Source organism: Aethalodelphis obliquidens, unplaced genomic scaffold, assembly GCF_003676395.1.
Source record: "Aethalodelphis obliquidens isolate GAN/ISIS:26980383/991018 unplaced genomic scaffold, ASM367639v1 scaffold40, whole genome shotgun sequence".
Taxonomy (NCBI): domain Eukaryota; kingdom Metazoa; phylum Chordata; class Mammalia; order Artiodactyla; family Delphinidae; genus Aethalodelphis; species Aethalodelphis obliquidens.
In genome coordinates, this window is record NW_020837984.1 from 7,804,773 (window position 1) to 7,831,385 (window position 26,613).

General features: G+C 45.7%; 1 protein-coding gene across 2 annotated transcripts in view; it reads left to right on the plus strand.

The window, feature by feature from the left end:
• B3GNT2 (UDP-GlcNAc:betaGal beta-1,3-N-acetylglucosaminyltransferase 2) overlaps window positions 1-26,613 on the plus strand; it is a 172,037-nt gene that overhangs the window by 77,732 nt on the left and 67,692 nt on the right. The window lies entirely within an intron of this gene.

The following is a 26,613-nucleotide window of genomic DNA, read 5'->3' on the forward strand; positions in this document are numbered from 1 at the left end:
TATCTCAAGCTTTTCCTCTGAGCCAGAAAATTTGTTAGCTTCCTTGATGTTTCTAACTTATCTAATAGATCTATAAATCTCTTGTTTTTGTTCTTAATTTTTTGCCTTCACTCTAGATTTCCTTTTTATTTTATTTAGTTGATTTATCAACTCATCCTTGGGCTCTTTTTTATTGTTTCATAAGCATACTAAATACGTTTAAATTAATTATACACTAAATGGATATAATTTACTAAATGTTAAATTAATATAATTAACTATTAAATTAATATAATTTATTAAATATTCATATTGGTTCTATAGTGTGAAGCACTCAGGAGTTTTCTTCTGTAACCGGGACAGTGATTACTTCTAGACTGGATTTGTTTATCTTTTTCATATTCTGTTTCTTGTTTATTTTCCTTCTCTTCCCCTCCTCTGCTTTCTCCTTGTTCTTCTTTTTAAAAATCTAGCATGTTGGCTTAGCTTCCCTAACATTTCTTTTAATTTTGCATGGGTAAGTCTGGCCAGATGATCCAATGCTCTGAAAGTGTGAGAGCGAGTTCCCCTTGACACTCTTTCTACCTACCTGTCATTCCCTTGACACTAGAGTTTGGGGGATGGGAGTACTTCCTACTTCACTGAGGTCTGAGGGTTACAGGGACAGATGAAGGACAGATCTGGGCTCTGCTGTCTCTCCTGAAATCCATTCAGTGCCCCACACCAGGATCCTCTTTACCTAACAGGGATGTGACCTCCTCCTGGAGCTTTGGCTTGTTCCTGGAAGGCACCTTAGAGCCCTGAAAAAACAAGTGCAGCTTCTCCTCCAGCCCCTGTTGGCCTCCCTGATGGGTTTCTCCCTGGGATTTCTCCTCGACTTTCCCCAGGCTGCCTATTCAACCCCTCAGCCGTCTCTCTGCCAAATTGTGAGGAACTGATGATACTCCTTGGGGTCTTATTCTCTAACCTTCTCTTCTCATTCAGCTCCAGGTGTGTGGAGGGGGAGAGACAACTAACATTCCATTCTGGAATTCTTTGTTTCTTTTCTCTTGACACATTTTCAGTCTTATGAGGTTGATCTATTTTCCATATTTGGTTGACTCTGGTTAACGTTTGGCTTTTTTCTAAAAAAGTTACTTTTCAATCACTCAAAGATGAGTAAAATATTGGGTTGGCCAAAAAGTGCCTTTGGTTTTTAAGTAAAAATAAAAGACACATTTTTCATTTTCATCAAGAACTTCATTGAACAATGTATTCACCCTTTTGTTCCACTACCTTCTGCCATTTTTTCAGGCAACTTCATAATTCCACCTTCCCAAAACTTTTTATCTTTTTGAGCAAAGAACTGTTCCAGGTGCCTTTTACAGTCTTTCAGGAATTGAAATGTTTTCCATTAATAGAATTTTGTAAAGACCAAAATAAATGGAAATCCAAAGGTGCAATGTCTGGTGAATACAGCAGATGAATCAGAACTTCCCAGCCAAGCTGTAACAGTTTATGCCTGGTCATCAAAGAAACATGCAGTCTTGCGTCATCCAGATGGAACATTATGCCTTTTCTGTTGACTAATTCTGGACGCTTTTTGTTGAGTGCTGCTTTCAGTTTGTCTAATTGGGAGCCGTACTTGTTGGAATTAATCGTTTGGTTTTCCAGAAGGAGCTCATAATAGAGGACTCCCTTCCAATCCCACCATATGCACAACATCACCTTTTTTGGATGAAGACCGGCCTTTGGTGTGGTTGGTGGTGATTCATTTCAGTTGCCCCATAATCTCTTCTGTTCCACATTATTGTACAGAATCTACTTTTCATTGCCCGTCACAATCAGTTTTAAAAATGGAACGTTTTAAAAACGTATAAGTAAAGAATCGTATGCGGAAATATGGTCAAGAAGATTTTGTTCCCTTAAGTTATGTGGCACCCAAACATCAGTGATTAACATAACCAGGCTGGTGCTAATGATTTTCAACTCTTGATTTGGATATTTTGAGTATGTCGGCTATCTCCCACGTGGTATAACGTTGACTGGTCTCAATTAATGTCTTTTTTTAAAATTTTTAATTAATTAATTTAGACTGCATTAATTAATTAATTAGTTTAGTCCGTTGCTGCACGCGGGCTTTCTCTAGTTGTGGCGAGCGGGAGCTACTCTTCGTTGTGGTGCGCATGCTTCTCATTGTGGTGGCTTCTCTTGCTGCGGAGCATGGGTTCTAGGCACAAAAGCTTCAGTAGTTGCAGCACACGGGCTCAGTAGTTGTGGCACATGGGCCCTAGAGCACAGGCTCAGTAGTTGTGGCTCATGGGTTTAGTTTCTCCACGGCATGTGGGATCTTCCTGGACCAGGGATTGAACCCGTGTCCCCTGCGTTGGCAGGCGGTTTCTTAACCACTGCACCACCAGGGAAGCCCTCAATTAATGTCTTGATTTGATCGCTATCAACTTCAACTGGTCTACCCAACCTTGGAGCATTGTCCAGCGAGAAATCTCCAGCACGAAACTTTGCAAACCACTTTTGACGCATTTGTCAGTCACAGCACCTTCTCCATACACTGCACAACTTTTTTTTAAAATTTCAGTTGCGTTTTTACCTTTCTTGAAATTATAAAGCATAATATGCTGAAAATGTTGCTTTTTTCTTCCATCTTCAATATTAAAATGGCTACACAAAAAGTCACCAAATTTGATGTCTTTTTTTTTAAATGCATGCTGCTATGACAGCTGTCACATACAATCTAACAAAGTTGTTTTGAATGAAGTTAAAGACAACTAAGTGCTACTAGAGCCATCTTACGGAAAAAACCGAGCGAACTTTTTGGCCAACCCAATAGAAGACGGTTGTGTGATCTGGCATCACTGTACCACCTTTACCCAAAGTCTAAGCAGATGTAGCCGTCGAGAACGCCTCATAGGATCCCAGGGACTCCTGGGTTATCGCTACCTCCAGGGGCTGGTTCATGCTCCTCAGACAGCAGACCCTCTCAGTCTCTTTCTCAGGCCCTCCGACCCCTGGTTTCCTCATCTGTGAAATGAGTGTGTTGTATATGCAAGTAACTTATGTTGAAACTTCACTGTGTCTAAAATGAAATTATACTTCTTTCCTACACCCAAAGTGTAGAGTTTCCTTCTCGATGATTTCTGAGCGTTTCCTGAGGCACAGCCTGATGTGAGCTCCAGAAAGCCTCTTCCATCCAGCCTTCTCACCTTGCTGCCATGATTATGCCTCTGTAGCTCATGAGACTGGTCCCACGGTGACTCTGCCAGGCCTGGGGGAGAGGACACTGCCCTGCTCCCAGCCCCATCGCCCCTATGACAACAGGCTCCTGAGAGTAATTTCCACCTGCCTTAGAAGAGACGTGTCTGGTACCCACAGGCCTCCATCCGGCAAGGGCCACTTCAACCCCTACCAATAGCAGTCTCCAGGCCCACTTACTGCACGGAGAGGAGAAATCCTTTCCTCCCCCAGCCCGAGGCATTCTCCCTTGCCTGCCACAGGATGACTGACAGTGAGAACACCCTTTATGTTAAGGAGTGTCTCCCCATGCCCCCCAACACCCCTCCCACCACATACCCAAAGGTGTGGCCTCATCCCCTTGGCTCAGAGAAGGGAACCATCATGGTCTCCAGTCTGAAGGTTTTGGTCTCAGCCAGGGGCCAGTCCAAGTAGCAATATTTTGTGCCAGTGCATTGTCACAGCCTTTCCTCTAACCGGGAATGAAGAGAGGGTCAGTCTGCCATCATCTGGTCACCTCATCTCCCATGAACGAATCTTGAACAATTCAATACCTACATCTCCCAGGAACCAACAATTATTTTTAGCCATAGAGCATCCTACACCCAGATGTAAGGAAAGAGAACACCTAAAACATGTGTCTAATTTTGGGGAGGCCAGTTCTGCTCCTATACTCAATTTGTGTTCCCAGACAGGACGTATCACTTCTTAGATCAGAAGCACCCTATCTGGGCTTCCTCCAGAACAATGCTGGCTGCTTGCCTCACATCTGATTGATTGCAAGTGCTGTTTGACATGATTAAAACTTGACAACACCAAGAATGAACCCTAAAGTAAACTATGGACTTTGGGTAATTATGATAGATCAGAGTAGGTTCATTACTTGTAACAAACGTACCCCTCTGGTGGCAGATGTTGATAATCGGGGAGGTCATGCATGTATGGAGGCAGGAGGTATATGGCACATCTCTATATCTGCCCCTCAATTTTACTCTGAACCTAAAACTACTCTTAAAAATTGTCTTAATTTAAAACATTTATTTTTGAGCATACTGGTATCTGGCTCACAGGAAAGAGTTTCAGAGGCTGTGCCCGAGATAAGGCTGACTTCTGGAAGCCTCTCCGCAGACAGGCAGGACTCGCCTCGGGCTCCCACCCCTTGCTGGATAGTAAGCCTCAGAAGCTCCAGCTCGGCCCTTCCTGCCCGGCTGTGGCGAGCCCTGTGTCTGATGGGACTGCCCCTTTTCTCACCTGCCTGAGGTCTGTGCTGCAGAACATTCCAACCACTCAAGAAAGGACCGGGCCTCCCTGGTGACACAGTGGTTGAGAGTCCGCCTGCCGATGCAGGGGACGCGGGTTCGTGCCCCGGTCCGGGAAGATCCCACATGCCGCGGAGCGGCTGGGCCCGTGAGCCATGGCCACTGAGCCTGCGCGTCCGGAGCCTGTGCTCCGCAACGGGAGAGGCCACAACAGTGAGAGGCCCGCGTACCGAAAAAAAAAAAAAAGAAAAAAAGAAAGGCAGGACCAATGGGTGATTCAAGGCCAATTGAAGTTTCAGCCCAGCTCCCCACCGCCTTACCTGTTAACCACCTCTACAATTTTCACCTGACGGGACCGGGGTGGAGGAAGGGAGTTGCTAGAAGGATTATTTCCTGTTACTGCCTTGGAGAGGCTGCTGCGGCTGTCCTGACCTCTGTGCTGGGCAGAGAAGGAGGCCAAATACACGAGCCCCATCTTAGTGCAATGACCACGTGAGGGCTTCAGGCCTCCTTGGGGTCCTGAATCTGGAATCAAGAGCCGCAGAGAATGAGGAACAGGGGCCCTCTGTGGAGAAAGACTGAAAACTTTTCTTCACAGCCAGAAAAATTGCTATTCCAGAGGAGACTGGAGATTGTCTTTGGGCCTGAACCCCTCTTCGGTCCTGCCTTTCTTGAGTGGTTGGAATGTTCTGCAGCACAGACCTCAGGCAGGTGAGAAAAGGGACAGTCCCGTCAGACACAGGGCTCGCCACAGCCGGGCAGGAAGGGCCGAGCTGGAGCTTCTGAGGCTTACTATCCAGCGAGGGGTGGGAGCCCAGGGGAGTCGTGCCTGTCTGCGGAGAGGCTTCCAGAAGTCAGCCTTATCTCGGGCACAGCCTCTGAAACCCTTTCCTGTGAGCCAGGCACCCGTGTACTCACATTTTAACAAACATCATGACCTTTACTTAATACAGGCCTGGGGGAAGGCCGGGGCAAGTGTTCCCACTTTGAAATGCCTCATAAATGACATGGCATCTTCTGTACACGGGGATGACATGAGCAGCCCACTGTCACCTGAGTCATTTTTTCCAGATGTGGTGTTGGGGGCTGGAGGGAGGCAGCCCGCTGGTATCACGGAAAAAACCTGGATTCGAGTCTTGGTCAGAGGCTGGCTAACCACACAGACTGCAGCTGCTGGCAGCCCCACCTCCCTGCACAGCTGTTTCTCAGCTGTGATGTGGGAGATGGAAGTGATCCATGCCTGGTATTTCTCACCTAGAATGCGTGCGCTCATGGATGTAAGAGCACTTGAAAAAACCACTGGCTATTGATTTGACAGGCAGGCTGCCTAGGGGAATACACCCTGGACTCGGTGTTTAAAGACTCAGGTTGGATCTGAGCTACTTCTTGGTCATGTAACTTTAGGCAAGGTACTTAATGTCTCAAGGCCTCAGTTTCCTCACCTGTCAAATAGGTATAAACACCCTGGACCTAACTCCCTCAAGAGGTGGATTAAATGAGATGGGAATGCACAGGAAGCGCTGTTATTTGATGCTGTCAAAGGGTAAAGGCCACTTATTTGGGGGCAGGACACATCCTAGCCTCCACAGGCCCATCCTCTCTCAAGGGACGAGAGCATCTGCCGGCTGGTGGCTGTGGTAACCTGGAACAATGGCTGGCTTCCTGCAGGGGCTTTTCTGCTTGTGCAGTTTCGGTTTCCTCTCTTAATCTCAGTCCAAGGCCGGAAGTGAGGCGGCGCGTGGACTTCTCAAGCAGGGGCCCTCTGCAGAGCATGCTCTCTTCGCTGGTACTGCTTGCCATCACTTTGCCCTGCTCTGTGGAACAGAAAAGAGAACCTGGTCACACATCTCGCTGCTTTCTCTGTTTCTTTTTGTGACTCATTTTTGTGAATATTTCAAGTAAAAACTTTTGGGGAAGATACTTCTTGGCTTAGTTTTCTGCTCCCCCATTTTCTCTGCACCAGACTGACGAGTCTTCCTTCTTTGTCCAGCCCAACATCCCCAGGGAACAGGCTGGGGTGCCTGAGATCACCAGTTGCCTGGGCTGTCTTCAGCCAGGACCTGAGAGGGTTTGGGCATTTCTATACTAGTGGAATTCATTCTGTGTCCTTCGTGAAGAGTGGAGGCCACTTGCCTCCCCTCTGCCTTTCCTTGCAGGCAGATGGCACTGGATGAAGTTTCTGTCGGTGACCTGCTCCTCTGTGTCTGGGTCCCGTGTTCAATGCAAAGTTCCTGAGAGTTTCCATGGTCTGCAGAAGTGACAATTCCTATTCCCAGAAAGTCAAGGTCTAGCCTGGGAGGACTTTGTAACTTCCCCAGGTTTGCTATTTTTACCATCTCATGTTTCCTGTATTTATTAGCTGTGAAACTTATACAACAAAAATGACCTGAGAGCTTCTGGTGAACGTGTGGAGTTTTGAGGAGAGTGGGCCTATGCATCTCTTCCATCTGGCTGTTCCTGAGTTATGTCCTCTTAAAATAAACCTGTAATCTAGTGAGTAAATGGATTTCCCGAGTTCTGTGAATCACTCTATCAAATTAATCAAACCCAAGGGACTGTCATTGAACCTCTAATCTATGGCCTGTTGGTCAGAAGCACAGGTGACAACCTGGACTTGCATTTGGCCTCTGAATTTGGGGGGTTGTGGTGCGGGTAGTCTCGTGAGACTGAGCCCTTAACCTGTGGGATCTGACGCCATCTTCAGGTAGATAGTGCCAGAACGGAGTTGAATTGTAGGACAAACCAGCTGATGTCAGAAAATTGCTTGTTAATGTGGAGAAAACCCCCCACGCCAACACACACACGTAGGAATTGGTGACCAGAATCATTTAGTTCCCCAGAAAGGAACGAGCCCAGGATGTGAGTGCATCTGTCTGTCTGACCCCACTGTACCATTCTGCTGCTGCAGTAGAGCTAGGGTTGCTCCAGCTCTTTGACTGGTTAGAAAGCTGGTTAGGAATCAGCCACAAGGTCCCCATGACCATCCCAGACCATCATGCTGTTGGAGGGCCGTAACCCTCTCCTGACTGGCCCCTGACCCAGGCCACCATATTTACTAGTAGTCTCCTCACCCCTGAACCTATTTTGAGGGTATATGAGCTTGGCCATTTTAAACCAAGGAGGTAAACTTATTCATCACCTGCTGTGAGTCCTATGTTGTAGTCTCATGCTCACAAAATCTCTGTAGATTGTACGTGGAAATGGAAGCAGGAACTGAGATTGGAGGGGTCGAGATTGTGCTGATTGTCCCACAGCTGGTGCTGGCCGGACTCCAGAACTCATGTGATTCACCTTGAGAGATGCCTTCAGAGAAAGGGACAGAAGCCTTGTGGTTCATACACTTAGGAGCTGGAAGGACTTAGATATGAACTATTTCCTCCTCTGAAAAATGGGAATCATGCTAGTACCTTCGTCATAGGGTCATTGTGAGGCTTCCATGAGTTAATTAAGCTGAAGCATTTTCAACAGTGCCTGGCACATAAGAAGTGCCGAGTAAATGTTATTAGCTGTTGTTAATATTACCATTGTTGTCTTGCATACCTCCTTTATTTCACACAGGTGGAAGGGGAGGCTCAGGATTAGAAACATGGCCAAGGTCACACAGCTAGAGAGTGGCACTGTCAGCGCCAAATAGCCAATTCCGTGCCTGCTTTCCCATCTTAAATGGTTGCATGATGAAACCATAAGAAAGACCGTGCGGCAGTATGGGTTACAAATGAGTGGTGTAGACTTTTGAACATCCTATCAATCATCAAAAGCATGTGTTCTCAATATTTTTATTAAATAAACTTTGGCTTTTAGAGCAGTTTTAGATTTACAGAATTCTTGTGAACACAGCACAGTTCCCATATAGCCCATACCCAGTTTCCCTTTTTACTAGCATCTTACATTAGTATGATACATTTGTCCCAATTAACGAGCCAATATTGATACATTACTATTAACTACAGTCCATACTTTATTCATAGTTCCTTGATTTTTACCAAATGTCCTTTCTCTGTTCTGGGATCCCATCTGGACACCATATTACATTTAGTTGTGTCTCCTTAGGCTTCTCTTGGCTGTGCCAGTTTCTCAGACTTTTTTTTTGATGACCTTGGCAGTTTTGAGGAATACTGGTCAGGTATTTTGTAGAACGATCCCTTTCCTCAACTGGGATTTGCCTGAGGTTTTTCTTATTGTAAACTGACGTTTTGGGTTCTGGGGAGGAAAAACACAGAGGTAAAGTGTTACCTCATCGCATACATCAAGGGTACATTCCGTCAATGTGACTTATTGCTGTTGATGTTGACCTTGGGTTGACCTCTGGTTGAGGTAGTGATAGGCAGGTTTTTCCACTGTGAAATTACCCCCACCCCCTTCCATACTGTATTCTTTGGAAGGAAGTCGCTATGCGCAGCCCACGCTTTAAAGACTAAGGAGTTATACTCCCCTCCAGGATGATGTATCTACATAAATTATTTGGAATTCTCCTGCATGGAGAGATTTGTCAATACTTGTTTGTTAAAATATACATGTAACGTTATAATTAACTAATATTTTAAGGTACAATATATAATTAGAGTGAAATTTATTCTTACATTGAATGTAATCTGCCTATCAGAGTCTCCTTGATGATATATATTATTTGTAGCTAAGGTGTGGTCAGATCTGATGAGAGCATCATGTTTTTAACAATTATGAGAGCTAATTTTTATTGAATGTTTACTCTGTGCCAGTGCTAGTTCCAGTGCATCATTTGCTGTATTAACTCAATCATCACAAGTATTTCCTGAAGTGAGAACTATTATCACGTCCATTTTATAGATAAGGAAACAGAGGCCCAGGCAGTTGGATACCATGCTCAAACAGCTAGAAAGAGGCAGAGCTGGGCAGAACCCTGGCAATTTGGCTCCAGAGCCTGTGGCCTCCACCTCTGCCTGCCTTGCCTGGTCAGGCCTCAGTGCCAGAAACACCCTCGTTCAATCTCCTCGAGGGAAACAAAGCTGCCATCATCCTAGGAGACAAGGCGGTCCTGAGGGTGCAAACCAGTTGTAGGACTGGCCGCCAGCTTCCAGGAGCTGCCCTGAGACTCCAGACCACTTCTAGGTCTGAGCTAGGCAAAAGGCAATCTGAGCTGTTTGAACTTGGCCGTTGAACAGATGCTCACCAGACTCAGTTTTTTTTTTGTTGTTGTTGTTGTTTTTGCGGTACGCGGGCCTCTCACTGTTGTAGCCTCTCCCGTTGTGGAGCACAGGCTCCGGACGCGCAGGCTCAGCGGCCATGGCTCACGGGCCCAGCCGCTCCACGGCATGTGGGATCTTCCCGGACCGGGGCACGAACCTGTGTCCCCTGCATCAGCAGGCGGACTCTCAACCACTGCGCCACCAGGGAAGCCCCAGCCTCAGTTTTATCTCTGAGTTCAGTGCTCTCCTCAGAGGGCTGCTGGAGCAAGAGAGGAGATGCATCTGTCGAGCTCTCAGCCCCAAAGCTCTCGGGGCCTCTGCCACAGGGCTTAGCTCTATGCTAGGAGCCCCAGCGCGGCCAGGAGACCGTGAAACCAAAAGTCATTTAAAAATAACTTGTTTTTCACTTACGTGCATTTCTCCCATACCGCCAAGTGAACACATGGCCTTTAGCAGTACTTCTGATTTCTCCCCGCGGTTGGGAGACCCTCAGTGCTTCTCCCATTTCCCTCCTGGCCTCTCCCCCGTTGATCTCACTGCAGGTGCCCCTGCCCTCTTCCCGGCTCTCAGATCCTTCCTCCCCTGGCTATTTCCTTCCTTCCCCTGATTTTTTATCTTAAGAATGGCTGGCAAAGCAGGTCTCCTTCCCTTGGAGGTTGAGGTCCAGGAGAGATGGAGGAGTGCGAAGCCAGGACACTCTAGGGATGGGAAAGGCTGGGAACTCGCCAGTCGCCAGCCATTTTTATCCCCTCACACCAATCCTGGCCATTGTTTGGTAAGCGACAAGGTGCCTGTGTTCGTTTCCTAGGGCTGCTCTAACAAAATACCACAAACTGGGTGGCTTAAAACAGCAGAAATGTATTCTCTCACGGTTCTGGAGGCTAGAAGTCAGAAATCAAGGTGTTGGCAGGGCCATGTTCTGTCTGAAGGCTGTAGGGGAGTATCCTTCCCTGCCTCTTCCCAACTTCTTATGGTGGCTGGCGACCTTTGGCATTTCTTGGCTAGTAGATGCAGCACTCCAATGTCAAACTCTGTCTTCACATGGCCTTCTCCCATGTGTGTCTGTGCTCAGACTTCCTTCTTATAAGGACACCAGTCACTGGATTAGGGTCCACCCTGATCCAGTATGACCTCGTCTTAATTTGATTACATCTGCAAAGACCCTATTTCTAAATAGGTTCATATTCTCAGGTTCAGAGGCTAGGACATATCTTTCTGGGATGTGTCCAGCCCATAAGAGTGCCTTATTCTGAGCTAGCCCATTCCTATCCCCAGACCTGGTTCCCTCAGGCCTGTAAAGTTGTCTCTGACTTTAGTACAGAAGAACCTGTGAGTCCCCTGCCAACAGATAGCAGAAACTCCGTCTGGCTTCATGCCTTCAGAGCCTCACTGAAGAGCAATGGACCAAGCAGGTACTTGCCTGATGCTGTGAGGGAAGGACTGGAAGCATAGCCAGTGCGAATACATTTTCCGGAAGTGATAACTTTTCAACAGTTTTTTAAAATGGTAATATGTTGACATAATGTTTTAAAGGTTATATGTCAATATAATGTTTTCCTAAGACTATGAGTAAAAAATGTTTCTCCTATGAAGAATCAGGGTGAAATACAATATTAATAGTTATGTCATATCAGTGGGAAAAAGAGTAACTATTCAATAACTGAAGCTAGAAAAATATCCACATGGATAAAAATGAAACAGGAAACCCATCTAACACCACACATGAAATCAACCCTAAATGGATTACGGACAGTGTCAAAGCATGCCTTCATCAGTTAATCTTAGTGGAAAAGATAAATGACTATCTTTCTTGCACTAGAGAAGCGAGGAATTTCCTTAATAAAGTGTAAAGAAGCACCAGCCAAAAAGAGAAAAGATTGATAAATTTGATCATGTTAAATATATTGTAAAATTGAATATTCACATTCTCCATGATTCAACATTTACATCAGGATACACATATGAGAATATTCTCAGCAGCTCCTTACATAATAATAAAAATAAAAACCCCAGAAATGTCTAAAATGCCCACTGACAGGTAAATGGATAAATAAACTGATATATTCACACAGTGGGATATTATACAACAATGAAAACAATGAACTATATACAACTGCATGCAACATAGTTCTTACAGTATAATTTATTATATATGCTGAGTGACAAAAGCAAACCCAGAAGACTACATATAACATAACTTTTCTATAAAGTTTAAAAACAGTGAAAACTAAACATTAAATCAGCCTTACACTAATTAAATATAATTTAACGTTAATGAAAAATTAATTAAGCATAGCATTAAACTATTTTGAAAAGGAAGGAAATTCTAAATACAAAATAAGGCAAAGGAGTGGAGAGAAACATAGGTAAAATAACTTATTAATATATATATATTTTTGGCTGCATTGGGTCTTCGTTGTGGTGCACAGGCTTCTCACTACGATGGCTTCTCTTGTCTCAGAGCACGGGCTCTAGGCGCGCAGGCTTCAGTAGTTGCAGCACGTGGGCTCACTAGTTGTGGCTCACGGGCTCTAGAGCACAGGCTCAGTAGTTTGGCGCACAGGCTTAGTTGCTCTGCAGCATGTGGGATCTTCCCAGACCAGGGCTCGAACCCACATCCCCTGCATTGGCAGGCGGATTCTTAACCACTGCGCCACCAGGGAAGTCCCTGTTAATATTTTAGGTCTTGGGTTGAGACATGTTCAGAGATGTTCAAATACATGTAGTTTTGAAATGAATTAATAAATTAAGATAAAAGAAAGCCTTTTCTCATGCTAAAAAAAAAAAAAAGGAAATAGCTGTCAATGGTCAGGTGGTCAGGCTCTATGACACCAAGAACAATTAACCAAAGGGAAGCACCTTTTAAAATGTGCTCTATCACCCTCCAGCTGGTAGTGCCAAATCCATCTCTGGCCCAATCCTCCCCTAGACAGCTCCCATCATGGGAAACCTGGCTATGCTTCCTCCCAGTCTTGGGTAGTGCCATCTGGGAGTCCATACGGCATCTGGGAGTCCAGCTGCTGAGGGAGGTGTGTTTCTGTGGCCCGGAGACTGGAGCATACCTCCTGTTCGAGGGAGGAGCTCCCTCCCTTCCAGAGAGATCATCTAGGCAGCATCTTCACTGCATCTTCATTGAATACAATGGCAGGGACAGAGGAGGTGTCACGGCCATTGTTACTAAGGGGGCCCTCCTTTTCAATGAAAGGATTAGTGATGGGCCAGCAGAGAAGCACTTGCCAGGAACTTAATCATTTCCTCTTGATCTTACATACATGCCCTGCAACACACATGCCCACTAAGGCAGGGTAGAAGGTGACAGGAAGGAAGGAGGCCCCCTGAGTATTGTGATTACAGGGGCACCTGCACCTGCAACCACACACACACGCTGAGATTCCACAGGAGGGTGGGGAGCAGGGTGGTTAAGAGACAAGAGAACAGAGAGATATTGTTTGCATCTCCAAACTTTGCCCCAAACTATGAGATTTGCAAGTGACTCTGGGGCCTATTTTCCCCCATCCTATTCCGTTCCCAGGCCTAATTTACTTAACAAGATGAATGATGATGTTTCTTTACAGTTTATAAAATGTTCTGTATAACATAATCATTTTGTCCTCCTAAAAATGTTCTTTGAGGTAGTTGTGATTATGACCTTTATTTTACAAGTGAGGAAACTGATGCTCATATTGGCTGTGTCAGGTCTAAGGTCATAGACTCAGTAGCAGAGCTGGCAGTAAGACTTCCGACTCCCTGACCAGTGTTCTTACACCATACTGTTTATTTTTCACTAAGATCTTGGCAGTTCCCAGAGGGGTGCTACGAAAGCATGGAATGACCACCTACCCCCTGGGCTAGCATCCGGCCCTTTCCCACCAGGGCAGAATGGGAGCAAAGGAACAGGGCGGCATCCTGGCCCTCCCCAGCTGCGGGGAAGTGGTGGCTCTGAAAGCAAATATGCAGACAGTGGCTTCCTGCCACCTGAGCCAAGGCAGGGACTGAGGGAGCCTCGTCCTAGAGCAGCAGACCTCTGTTCATTTGGTGTCTGTACCTCCTGCACAGCATCCCTTGGTGCCTCTAAATATGCTGTTTTCTCTGATGAGTCCAGAGAAGGAGCTCTCAGGAATTGTTCCACTGTCATTTAAAACAATTGTTTGAAAGAAATGGTGCAAAATTTGGTGTTCTGGTTGTTTTTATCAAATAGGCTCATTGTAAAAATAATTTGGGAAATTATAGTCAAATTAAAAGGAGGACAAAAGAGTCACACCATCCAGAGATAATCACTTGTCCACCACCAGCTTACCCACTGGCAGCGAATCTGTAGCCCAACAGCATTCTTACCTCCCTTCGAGGCTCCAAATAAATTCTAACAGAAAAAGTTATGTTTCTACTTAGGATGTAGAAAGCTGTGAGAGAATTAAGAACCTAGCTCCCACCCAAACAATGAGAAAAAAGTCTGTAAGTCATAACTTTTCCTGAATCCATCAAAGAACGAAGGTCACAAGGCAACCAAAATGAACTAAATTCCAAAGAGTGACAAACCCCTCTGAGAAGTAAACTGGACATAGCTGAGGATAGAAAACAGTGAACTTGAATATAGGTCAGTAGAAATTATCCAAAATGAAACACAGAATAAAGAGTTGTAGGACAATATCAAATGGTCTAATATGCAAATGACTGGAATCCAGAGGAAAAGAGATTGTGGTACCAGACTGTATGAGTGAAGCTAAATAGGAGGCTGAATCCTCCTTGCCTGTGAGGCTGGGCTTTGTAGTAGAAAAGAAAAAGGGGGGCATCTCTGGTGGCACAGTGGTTAAGAATCCACCTGCCAATGCAGAGGACACGGATTCGAGCCCTGGTCTGGGAAGATCCCACATGCCGCGGAGCAGCTAAGCCCGTGTGCCACAGCTACTGAAGCCCGCCAGCCTAGAGCCCATGCTCCACAACAGGAGAAGCCACCACAATGGGAATCCTGAGCACCACGATGAAGAGTGGCCCCCGCTCGCCTCAACTAGAGAAAGCCCGTGCACAGCAACGAAGACCCAACGCAGCCAAAAATAAACAAATAAAATAAGTATATAAAAAGAAAAGGGGGAGAAAATCTACCTCCTAATGTCTGAACCTGTTACCTGGACAGGGGACTACCACTTGCTGGTGGTTATATTACTAGTTTATGGGTGGAGACTGCGGGTCTGCTACACCTAAGGAATCCTAGCCAACTGGACCTGAGCCCTGAAGGTGACTAGAGCCATGTAAGCAAATGAAAGTAATGCATGCAGGGAGACCCAGCAATCAGGCAAAGGAAAACTAGGAGATGACTCAGAATAAGTGGCTCTGAGCAAAGCATAACTGCTGTAGGAAACATGGAACGATTTTAAGAAAAAATTAACCTTCACTGTATTTGTAGGCTTTTGCTGGGTGATGCTGTGATAACAACCAACTCCAGAAGCTCCATGGCATACAAAAACAAAGGTTTACTTCTCAGTCATAATACCTCTCCTCCGTGAGTTGGCTTTGGCTAGGCCCCGTGCCTTTTTCATTTTGGACTCAAGGTAAAGGAACAGCCCCTATCTAGAATGTTCCAGCTTGTGGAGGAGAGAAAGAGAGATGACAGAACCATATGAAGTCTCTTAAAACTTCTTTTCAGAAGTTAAAGCAAGTCGTCTTCCAAACGCGCTGTCAACGGGGTAGAAAATAACAAGCATCTCGCAGAGGAAGCAGAATAATTGGGAACAGTGATAAGATCTACCTCAGAGCATTTAAGACTTAAGAGGCATTAATATTTTTTTTCTGGAACTAAAACCATGATTCTCTAATTAAAAACTCAGTGGATTAATTCAAAGAGTGCATGGGCAAAGTGGAAAAAGAGTGCGTTGGCTACTGTTGTTCTTCAACCCATTGTACAGCTGAAGACACAGAGGCCCAGAAAGGTTAAGGAGCTATCCCAAGGTCACTCAGCTGTGGCAGGGCTGGTATTCAGTCCCAGGTATTCAGTACTGTTCTTAATCACATTTTCTGCTTCTTAATGCCCATGCTATTCTGCCGTGATAAACAAGTAGGGAGACAGAGCCAGGACACCTAATGTGAGGAACAGAAATTCAAGAAGGAGGAAAGTAATTGTTGGAGGAGCTGTAGGAATTAAATAAGTGATGCAAGAAAACACTTCTGAGTTTAAGAAAGACTTGCAATTTAAAAGAGTTCAGTGGATTCCAGGCTGGAATTGAGGAAAAAGGCACACATCTAGTAATATCCTGTGAAATTCCTCAACTCCCAGGATAAAAAGAAATTTCTATAAGCTTCTAGACAGAAAGAACAAATGACTTATAAAGGAGAATCAGACTGTCATCAGGCTTTTCATCTGCAACACTGGATGTCAGAAGGCTATGAATAACATCTAATGAAAGAAGAGGACCTTGACCTAAGAATTTTATAACCTCACCTAAGGATCTCACCTGTCAGGGTGGATATGATGGGCTGCAGAGAGTATATCATCCACACACGCCATTTGAGGAATTTATTCAAACGAAGAACCCCTTTCCAAGCAACAAATGAATCAAGCAAAACTCTCAGGATAGGGGAAGATGAAGAAGAGAGGAAATAGTAATGGTGAGAAATAAGCCTACTATGCCTTTGTATACCTAAATCTAAATGAATAATCATAGAGTGACCCGGAATTTATACTCTAAGTTTGGATTTACAATTTTGGTGGGAGATTTAAAAACACTCCTTAATACTAAGATCTAGCAGGCCAAAAAAAAAAAAAAAAAAAGTAAAATCCTAGAGGAATGGATGATTTTATTACCAAACTCAATTACAGCAATGTAACTAGGCAACCTATGAATAGAGAGAGCGAGTGAGAATAAGACCAGCTCTTAGTGGGTAGAATGGAAGCCACCCTTTCAGGGACACCGAAGGCCCCTCTGCAAACATTCTTCTTCTGTCTGCTCACTGACCTTTAAATCAAGATGAGAAATGAGTGCTTTGCTTTGAGGCTTTGTTCTCTGCTCAAAGGTCTCCTAGGTCTTGAAAAAATCTTTATTTTAAACTATGGCGACCATTTCCCCTGAGTACAAGTTTGCTTGTTAAATTCCATCCTGAGAAGAGCTTTAATAGGGAAAGCACAGGGCAGAGCATGAATTCAAAGGAAGGGTGCAGGAGGGAGTAAGAGAGGTGGAGGAAGGACTTGGGAGGTATTCAGCGGGGTAGTTCTGCTACTCCTCAAGCCCACTTGTCGGCCTCACCCCCAGCATCTCTTCCCCTCCTTTCCGCCCATCCTCTCCCATCCTGTCTCCACACCTACATTTAAGTTGTGGTATCATGGGTGATGGGACAAAGCATTCCTTTTTCTTTCAGCCTAACTCCTGAGACAAGCAGCTGCCTCTGATGACATTTCTCAAGCTCAGAGCGCAGTGAAATGTGACTTTTAGCCCCGAAAAACAATCTGAATTTTAACTGGGGAGCTCCTGGGTGAGCAGTGTCCTTGACATTTGAAAGCGTGAACCTTATCTGGAGCAGCTCTTGGAGGCTGAGGGACCTTGTTGAACTCGAGCCATTTAGAACCCATTGTAGGGTTAGTTCTCATTTCTATTCTTCAATTACACAGCAGCAGAAGGTTCACTTAGAATATAAAAGCTTTTTTAATTAATCCAGAGAGCCTACTTTAAGTTTATTTATTTTATTTTATTTTTAAAAATTTATTTATTTATTTTTGGCTGCGTCGGGTGTTCATTGCTGTGCACGGGCTTTCTTTAGCTGTGGTGAGCTGGGGCTACTCTTCATTGTGGTGCCTGCTTCTCATTGTGGTGGCTTCTCTTATTGTGGAGCACAGGCTCCAAGCATGCAGGCTTCAGTAGTTGTGGCACGTGGGCTCAGTAGTTGTGGCTCATGGGCTCTAGAGCGCAGGCTCAGTAGTTGTGGCTCACAGGCTTAGTTGCTCCGTGGCATGTGGGATCTTCCCGGACCAGGGATCAAACCTGTGTCCCCTGCATTGGCAGGTGGATTCTTAAACACTGAGCCAACAGGGGAGCCCCAACTTTAAGTTTAAATGGCCATGTTCTACACAGAATATAGTAAAATAAATATTGCATTTTTTTCTTATGTTAGTTTCCTCTTGTTATTATTGATATGAAGGGAATATAAGTCTGAGACTCAGAGTTCCCTCAGGTGCCTGACTCTCCATCTCCAAATATATCTTGTCCCGTGGCTCCTCTGCTCTGCCGTGACAGCAAACAGCCTCAGTCTTTACCCAGCTTACCCATTTCTAGCTTCTTCCCCTGCCACATGTGTATGTATTACAAGAATGGCCTCACTGTGGGTGTCAGTGGTTTTCAGTTATAAAAATTGCTCCATTTGGTTGTGTTTACGCAGACATACCATTTTTATTACAAATAGCTACTATAAAGTGCAAAAGCATTATGTTAGGCATTTTAGACATATTTTCTCTATTCTCACCCAATAAGTTTGGGATTATTATTCCCATTTCTCAGATGACATTCTGGTTATCTATAACAGTCATCCCAAAATCTGATGGATTAAAACTATTTATAATCATATGCTTACACTTGTGTCGGTCGGCTGGGTTCAGCTGGGTGGTTCTCTCTTGGACTGTCACACATGGTTGCGACTGTACCCGAAATTCAGCCTCTGTACATAGGTACTAAATTGAATCTTGGAGACAGAGTTTTGGGTGAAGGAGAAAAGAACAGCTTTACTGCTTTGCCAGGTGAAGGGGGTCACAGAGGACCTAATGCCCTCAAGACTGTGTGTCCCGACCTGGAGTCAATGAGGCTGGACATCTAATGTGGCTTCTTCACTCACCTGTCTGATGCCTCAGCTGGGATGACGGGAGCAGAGCGGGAGGCTGGCTGAGCATCTCTGTCTCTACACAGTCTCTCCTTGTTGGGCTTTCTCCCAGTATCTTAGTGTCCAGGTAGTCGGACTTACATGACCACTGGCTTCCCCAGAGCTAGTGTTCCAAGAGACCCAGGCTTCTTATGACCCAGCATCACTTCCGCTGCATCCCATTGCTCATTATATGCAGTCCAGTTCAATGTGGGAGGGAACTGAGGCAGGAGGTAGATGGGCCTCAAGTTAGGCATTTACAACTGCCCTCCCGTTTACATTTCACGGAGCAGGAAAAAGTGGGCTTCAGGCTGGACACTTACAACTAGCCTCCTGTTTACATTTCCTGAGACAGGAGATAGATGGGCTTCAGGTTAGACATTTAAAAATCAGCCTCCTGTTTGCTCTCCGAAATGGAAGTAACAACAGAAACAGGGCAGATAGCCAGGCTTTGTCTCCTGTGGGCACCTTAAGATAACAGTCATGGCAGGAACAGAGAGGGGCTAACCCTTGTTTGAGTAAAGGATCAACAGGTCACATATTTCCCATTCTTGGGGCAAGGGAGACATTGAACATGCGCAGAAAGGCTCCTTGGGGGTCAAAAAGGAGGGGGCACTACCCCATAATATGTGATGCTAAGGCCATCCCATAGGCCTCTGGGCTGAAATCCATCTTGGAAAAAAGTTGCCCACACAAGTTGGGGCGGGTCCTAGGGCAGGGCAGGTGTGGAAAAAGAAGCCAGATAATTGGCCAGAGGTAAACAAAGACCCAGAAGACCTGCCCTAGATAAATGATTGTTTTTTTTTGTTTTTTTTTGCGGTACGCGAGCCTCTCACTGTTGTGGCCTCTCCCGTTGCGGAGCACAGGCTCCGGACATGCAGGCTCAGCGGCCATGGCTCACAGGCCCAGCCGCTCCGCGGCATGTGGGATCTTCCCGGACCAGGGCACGAACCTGCGTCCCCTGCATCAGCAGGCAGACTCTCAACCACTGCGCCACCAGGGAAGCCCACCGCCTCTTTACTGCGCTCCTCCTCACTGGGGGGACGCACACACACTTTCTCTCCAGGTGTGCATCTCTGCCTTGCTTCTGTCTTAACTATACAAACTGTTGCTCTGGGTGCTCTCCCAGTTGTTGTTGTGCTAGGTCTCTAATAATAAACTTTGTGCCTCTTTTTACAGTTTTTGCCTCCGTGAGAAATGCATTTTTCACTGGGGGCAAGAGCCAGGGGGTATGGTGGCCAGGATTCCTGGTTTTCATCCAGGCTACCCAGGTTCAATTCCTGGGCAGGGAACTAAGGTCTCGCTTCACGCCACCACTCACTGCTGCCTCTCCAAGATGAGAACCACAGAAGAATGTGATACTGTGAGGAGGCAGGGTTCACTGTGAGGTGGGGGATGTCTGTGCAGACTAGGAAATCAAGGCTTTGATGGGTTATGTAATGTGTCCAAGATTATACTGCCAGTAAGTGACAGAATTGAGATCTGAATGGAAGGGGTCCATCTGACCCCAAACCTTATTCTTCTGTATCATTCTATTCCTTTTTCTTTTTAATTCCCCTCCCCACCTTCTCATTCTATTTCTCATGATTGGTTATTTTGGTTCTTTAGTATAGCATCTCAAATACTATCCCTAGGATGACCTGTTTTAATTTTTGCCAGGCTGCTGACAGCATCAACAGTGTCTTGGTGGAGTTTACAGGGAAGAAACCAGGTCAAATGAGTAGCACAGCTACCCCAAACTCCTTTTTGGGCTGTCTTTGTAGGATGAAATCACCCAAGCGTTCTTTAAATCAGAGGATGTTTGTTTAGTGACTGGTCAGTACTGCTGCCCTCCCCAAAGGAGTCTAAAATATCTCCCTTTTAGCTGGACTCTGGGGACTGTGGCAAACAGCCCCTTGATCCTTAGGACGCTGCTGAGCAGTCATCCATTTAGACAGAATGTACGTTGTCCCAATGTGAGGACTTTGGCAATGTCAGGAAAAGCTGCAGTGAGAGTACAATTAGAGGTAATAAGCATCCCTTATATTTGTAAGTGTCCTGTAGCTTTTAAAGCACAGTTATGTATTTTATCAGTCAGGATAGACTGGGTTATACTTCAAAAAAGAAAAAAAAATCCCCGTACATTCAAACAACAAAGGTTCATTTCTCACTCACAGCACATGTTTACTACAGACGCATTAGGTACTTTGTTCCCTCGCCTTTTGCCTTCTCACTCTAAGACCCAGGGCAATGGGGCAGCCACTATCCAGAACATTGCTGGTGGTCACGGTAATGTCACAGGAGGTCTCACTCAGAAGTTAAACCTTTGGCCCCCACATGACATGTGTCCCTTCTGCTCAAAATTCATTAGCCAAAGGAAATCATTGGCTGGAACTGGCCACAAGGGCATCAAGAAGTATAATCCTAAAATGTGCCCAGAAGGGAAAAAAACTGAAATGACTATTTGGAAAAAGCACTAATGATTACTACAGATAAATATGACCTTAAAGGTTTTCTTAGCTATTCAATGATGCAAGGAGTTGTGGAATTATCCTCATTTTCCAGATGCATTGAGGAGGCAGCAATGGCAGAAGAGCTTGTTATATTGTTAGCACAAGTCTGTGTGCCCGACGCACAGTGAGGCCAAACAAACTGAAATGTCAGAGTTTGGAGCAGAGAAAGGTTTATTGCAGGGCCATGCAAGAAGACGGGTGGCTCAGGCCCCCAAAATCCCTAAGTTTCGAGCTTTGGCAAAGCATTTTCAAAGGTCAGGTGAGGGAGGGAGTCACAGGGTATATGATCAGCTTGCGCTCAATTCTCTGATTGGCTGATGGTGAGGTAACAGGGTGGTGTCACAGGGGTTAACATTATCAGTCCTTAGGCTCCAGGAGGCCTGGGGCTATGTGCTCATGGTCATCAAGTAGTTAACATCTTCCATTTGGTGGGGGGTTTTCACATCTGTAAAACAACTCAGGAAATGTGCATCAAAACAGTTATCTAGGTACTTCAGAGAGAAGCTAAAGCAGAGGATGGGGGGAAGGCCTGTCCTGGGAAGGCCCCGTAGGGTCCTGCTCGGTTACAATATAGTATGTGAATAACATCTCACGAAGCTGTTATAAAAAAATTAAAGGTTGATGAAAGAAGGGAGGTGGTGGTATACAACTTACAGGGAAAATAAAGCCTCTCTTTTACGAGGTTGGTTAATATACAGGCACCCTAGAGTTCCCACCCCATTCACAGCCCTGTACTCAAGAGACACAGAGGGGACAATGCAGGGGCTCTTAACTTGGGGTCCATAGATAGAGGGAGAGGAGTCTCAAACTCATCCCAAAATTGTAGCCTAAATAATCTGTGTAGATGTTCATTTTGGGAGAGGATGTGTCCAGTTTGTACTAGCTTCTCAAAGAAGTCCGTGACCCCCAAAGGTTAATGGAAAGAACAATGGCACAGGAGTCAAGAACTGAGTCCTAACCCTGGCTGGCTCTAACTAGCTGAGGAAGCTTGGACAAGTCGTTTCTCTTCTTCATTTGTAAAATGAGGGCCAGGACTCACTGATATCACACTCTCTTTCAGCTAGGAACACAAGATGCAGGATACTTTGTGGCCAAGCAGATCTGAATTTACATCTGGCTCTACCTCTTAAGGATTGCATGCCCTTGTGCCAGTTCTAGAACCTGTTCACGCATCCGTCAAAGGTGAAAACCTGTGCAGGCTTCTTGGGGGATTAGGGACCGTGAGTGGAGAACACCTGGCCATTATTATTAAATGATGCTTCCTATGAGTCTGCGTCTGGCTCAAGTCCTGCTGAGCACTGCATGTTTTCAGTGAATAAGCATGGTCTGCCAGGAATTCTAGTTGTACCAAATCCAGACGTCGGCAAGGCCTTGCCCTAAGGCAGTTCCTACTATAGAAAGGAAGTCTGGGTGCAAGCCTTGCCCAACCTCATCCATGCCTGACTCATGCCTGGCCTGGGCTCCCCAGCAGGGCCAGCTCCTGGCCCTGCTCGCTCCTCTTGGCAGGCACTGAGTCATCATGGGCTAAGTCATGACATGGGCTGATGGCCTCCGCAGGAGGCTGAACCCACCAAAAGCACCAATTACTGATGGAGCCACAAAACCATCCCCTTGGCCTTTCCAGCTTTCTTCACTGGCAGCTTCCCATGTTACTGCTACTCCAGGCATCATACCCCAGATTGACTCACCACTTCCTGCTGTAGCTAGGGCAGGAATTGCTGCTCCTAGTTGAGTCTAGAGGTACCTGAAGTCCAGAAGAGTAAGGTGACCTACACAAGGAAACACAATGAGCTTGTGGCAGCACTGAGTCGGGCCTCCTATCTCCTGGTCCCTTGTCACCTCCTTGCACAGTGTCAATGTATTAGTTTTCTATTGCTGTTGTAACACATTACCACAAATTTAGTAGCTCAAAACAACACAAATTAATTAAAACAGCCATGAGATAATGAGATACCACTACCAAAATCTGAAAACACTGACAGCACCAAATGCAGGTGAGGATAGGGAGCAACAGGAACTCATTCATTGCTGGCAGGAATGCAAAATGGTACAGCCACTTTTGAAGATAGTTCGGCAGTTTCTTATAAAGCTAAACATACACTTACCATACGATCCAGCAATCATACTCCTTGGTATTCACCCAAAGGACTTGAAAACTTATGTCTACACAAAAACCTGCACACAGGTGTTTATAGCAGCTTTATTCATAATTGCCCAAACTTGGAAGCAACCAAGATGTCCTCAGTATATGAATGGATGAATAAAATGTGATACAGCTAGACAATGGAATATTTTTAAGCACTAAAAAGAAATGAGCTATCAAGCCATAAAAAGCAAGGGAGGGACCTTAAATGCGTATTACTAAGTGAAAGAAGCCAATCAGATACAGCCACATACTGTGAAATTCCAATGATATGACGTTCTGGAAAAGGAAAAGGAAAAATTATGGAGACACTAAAAAGATAAATTGGTTCCCAGGGGGTTGGGCAGGGACATGAATAGGCAGAGCACAGAGGATTTTTAGGGTAGTGAAAATACCCTGTGTGGGACTATAACGATGGATCATGTCATTATACGTTTGTCAAAACCCAAAGAATGTACAACACCAAGAGTGAAGCCTAATGTAAACTACGGACTTGGGGTGATGATGATGTGTCAGTGTAGGTTCATCAACTGTAACAAACTCGCTACTCTGCCGGAAGAAGTGGAAATGGGGGAGGATATTCCTGTCTGAGGGCAGGGGGTATATGGGAACTCCTTGTACCTTCCTGACAATTTTGCTGTGAACCTAAAACTGTTTTTTAAAAAATGAAGTCAATACTTTTTTTTTTTTATTTTAAATCTAACATTTCTGGAGATCAGAACCTCAGTGGACTAAAATCAAGATGTCAGCAGGGCTGCGCTCTTTTCTGGGGGCTCCAGAACAGAATACGTTTTCCTGACTTTTGCAGCTTCTAGACGCTGCCCAAATTCCTTGAGTCAAGGCCATCCTCAAAACCGGCAATGGCTGGTTGAGTTTTTTCAAGTCACATCACTTCTGCCTCTCTCATCCACCTTTAAGGACTCTAGTGATTGCATTGGGCCCACCTGGATAATCCAGGATTCTCTCCCCCATTTTGAGGTCAGCTGATCACCAACCTTAATTTCACCTGCAACCTTGTTGCGTATGCTAACATATTCACAGGTTCTGGGGATAGGATGCAGACATCTTTGGGAGGGCCATTATTCTGCCTACCAGGGTCATGAGCCTATGCCCTGCGGTAAGAGAGGGTGGTAATAATCATACTAATAGCGGTGGTGAAGATCACAGTCCGGCTGCCTCTTGCTTGAAGCTAAAGGTCAGTACCTTCCTAATTTTCAGCTGTGTTTGAGCCTCATCAGCCCTTAATGTGGTTGGTGTTCCCACATTTTCCAGCCTTTCAGAATTACCTTTCACTTAAATATTCAAAGAAAATAACTCATGCTCTGAGGCCAGAGGAATTCCAGTCCCCTCCCAAATATTGCTAAGTATCCTCGGATGCGCATCCACACTCATGGCCTGTCTTTTCTCACTCCATGCTGCTCCTGAATCCTCCTGACTCCCCCATCACAGGCTCTACACACTGCCCTCTCCCCATCATTCCGGAGGCAGGGCTGTCTGGAGAGAACCAGGTTAGGATGCTTAATCACCCTTGTTAGGGCTTAATGACACAGGCCAGGAGAACTCCATCTAGTAATCCGGGCGGAGAGTCCCCACATCCTCTGGTCAGGGCTTCTCTCGGGCCCAGCTAAACCCCCCTTTTCTCTGAGACCCGAGGCTCCAAACTGCTGCTTCTAGGAGCACCGAAGAAAAAAGAAGCTGTCGAATATTGACTTTTATTGTGGAGAGCAGTTTAGCCACGGTTCACTTCAACCTGGCCTCAGGGCCCTACCTTTGCATAACTGAAGGGCCCATTAAAGTGTTTCCCAAACAAAAGATAAGATTCTTTGCCAAGAGGAATTCTTCTCCCACTCTTGGAATGTGGAAACGCTGCAGTTAAAAAAATACAACAAAGCACAAACAGCTCCCTTTATTTCTACTTCCATTATTTACCACTGAAGGAAAGTGCTAGTATGTGTGTTGTTTTGTAAAAGACATAGACTTTACATCACGACACATACTAATTAATACACACCCGCACACAACTTAAATAAAAGAAACAATACCTACTCTTCTTACTTGGGACACACGTTGATATTTTCTACTCTATTAACATTTTCGAATGGTGATCAGGACCCACCGAATTTTTTTCTGTGACCTGCTGATGACTCACAACCTGCTCTTTGAAAAACACTGTACTAACAGAATAGCCCCTTCCCTTCCCTCCCAGGCATAAGTATTTGTGTAATGCTTTAATGCCTACAAAGCAGGTTTTAAAGCATAGGTTATCCCATTTAATCCTCACACGACCCCAAAATGGAAATAATAACTCCCTTTTCACAAATGGGGGAACCGAGGTCTATATTGTTGAAGCAGCTTTGCCCAAAGTCACGCGACCAGAAAGGGAAGATTTTGGATGCAAAGCCCTGAATCTAAACCTAGTGTTCTTTTCACCCACACCAGACTCCTAGTGTTACCAGAAGGGGGACCCCTTCCAGGGCTTGTGAGTCGGCTGCTGTCTAACCCTCAGAAATGAATTGTCCAAGGAGACACACGTACTGACAAAGCAAGAGGCTTTATTGGGAAGGGGCTCCCAAGGGGAGAGCAGTAGGGTAAGGGAACCCAGGAGAACTGCTCTGCCACGTGGCTCTCTGTCTCAGGTTTTATGGTAATGGAGTTAGTTTCCGGGTCATCTCTGGCCAGTCATCTTGCTTGTGCCCATATTTGGTCTGACTCAGGGTCCTTCCTGGTGGCAGGCACACTCTCAGCCAAGATGGATTCTAGTGTGAGGGTTTCTGGGAGGTTGGCAGGACATATTACGCGCCGGTGTCTCCTCCCTCTTTTGGTCCCTCCTGAATTCTCCTGGTTAGTTTTTGGTGGCAGCACCGTGTTCCTTACTGGAGGGACCTCCTGTAGTGAGACAACTCATGTGAGTGGTTCTTATCGTGCCTGGCCAGGGCGGGCAGTTTCAGTCAATGGTTCCCTAACATTACTCCCACTATGTACAACACTCTCAACTCTTACGGTATGGTTTAGGTTAAGCTAGACAATGTAAGCCTTTTTGCATATGCTGGATTCTTAGTGCTCACAAAAATCTCACACTTCTCCTCCTTTGTCAGCCTGGAGTTGGCGTAGCGGTCCATACCTTTCCAGGTGGCTAGGCAGAGCTAGCAAGGCCTTTGCAGGGTGCAGGTTCACCTGCCCCCAGGGCATGAGGCCCCAGCACCTGCCTCAGACCTTCACGTGGCCTCCTAGCAGAGCAGGAGGGCAGTCCTTGCCCTGGGCTGGGGTGGAAGTGGCTTAGCCCAGGAAGCTGGGAAATGATACCAGGAAAGACAACCCCAGAGGAGGGGTGAGCTGACCCTGAGGACAAGGTGCTTTGGGTGGAAGGGCACCTCAGGAAATGTCGACTCAACAGACAAATAAAAGAAACCAGACATCACATATCCAGGAAATGCTGAGCAGGCCTGGGTAAATGAAAGAAAATCTGTGGGTAGAAGACGTGGATACTGGTTGCCAAGTTTAAATACTGCCTC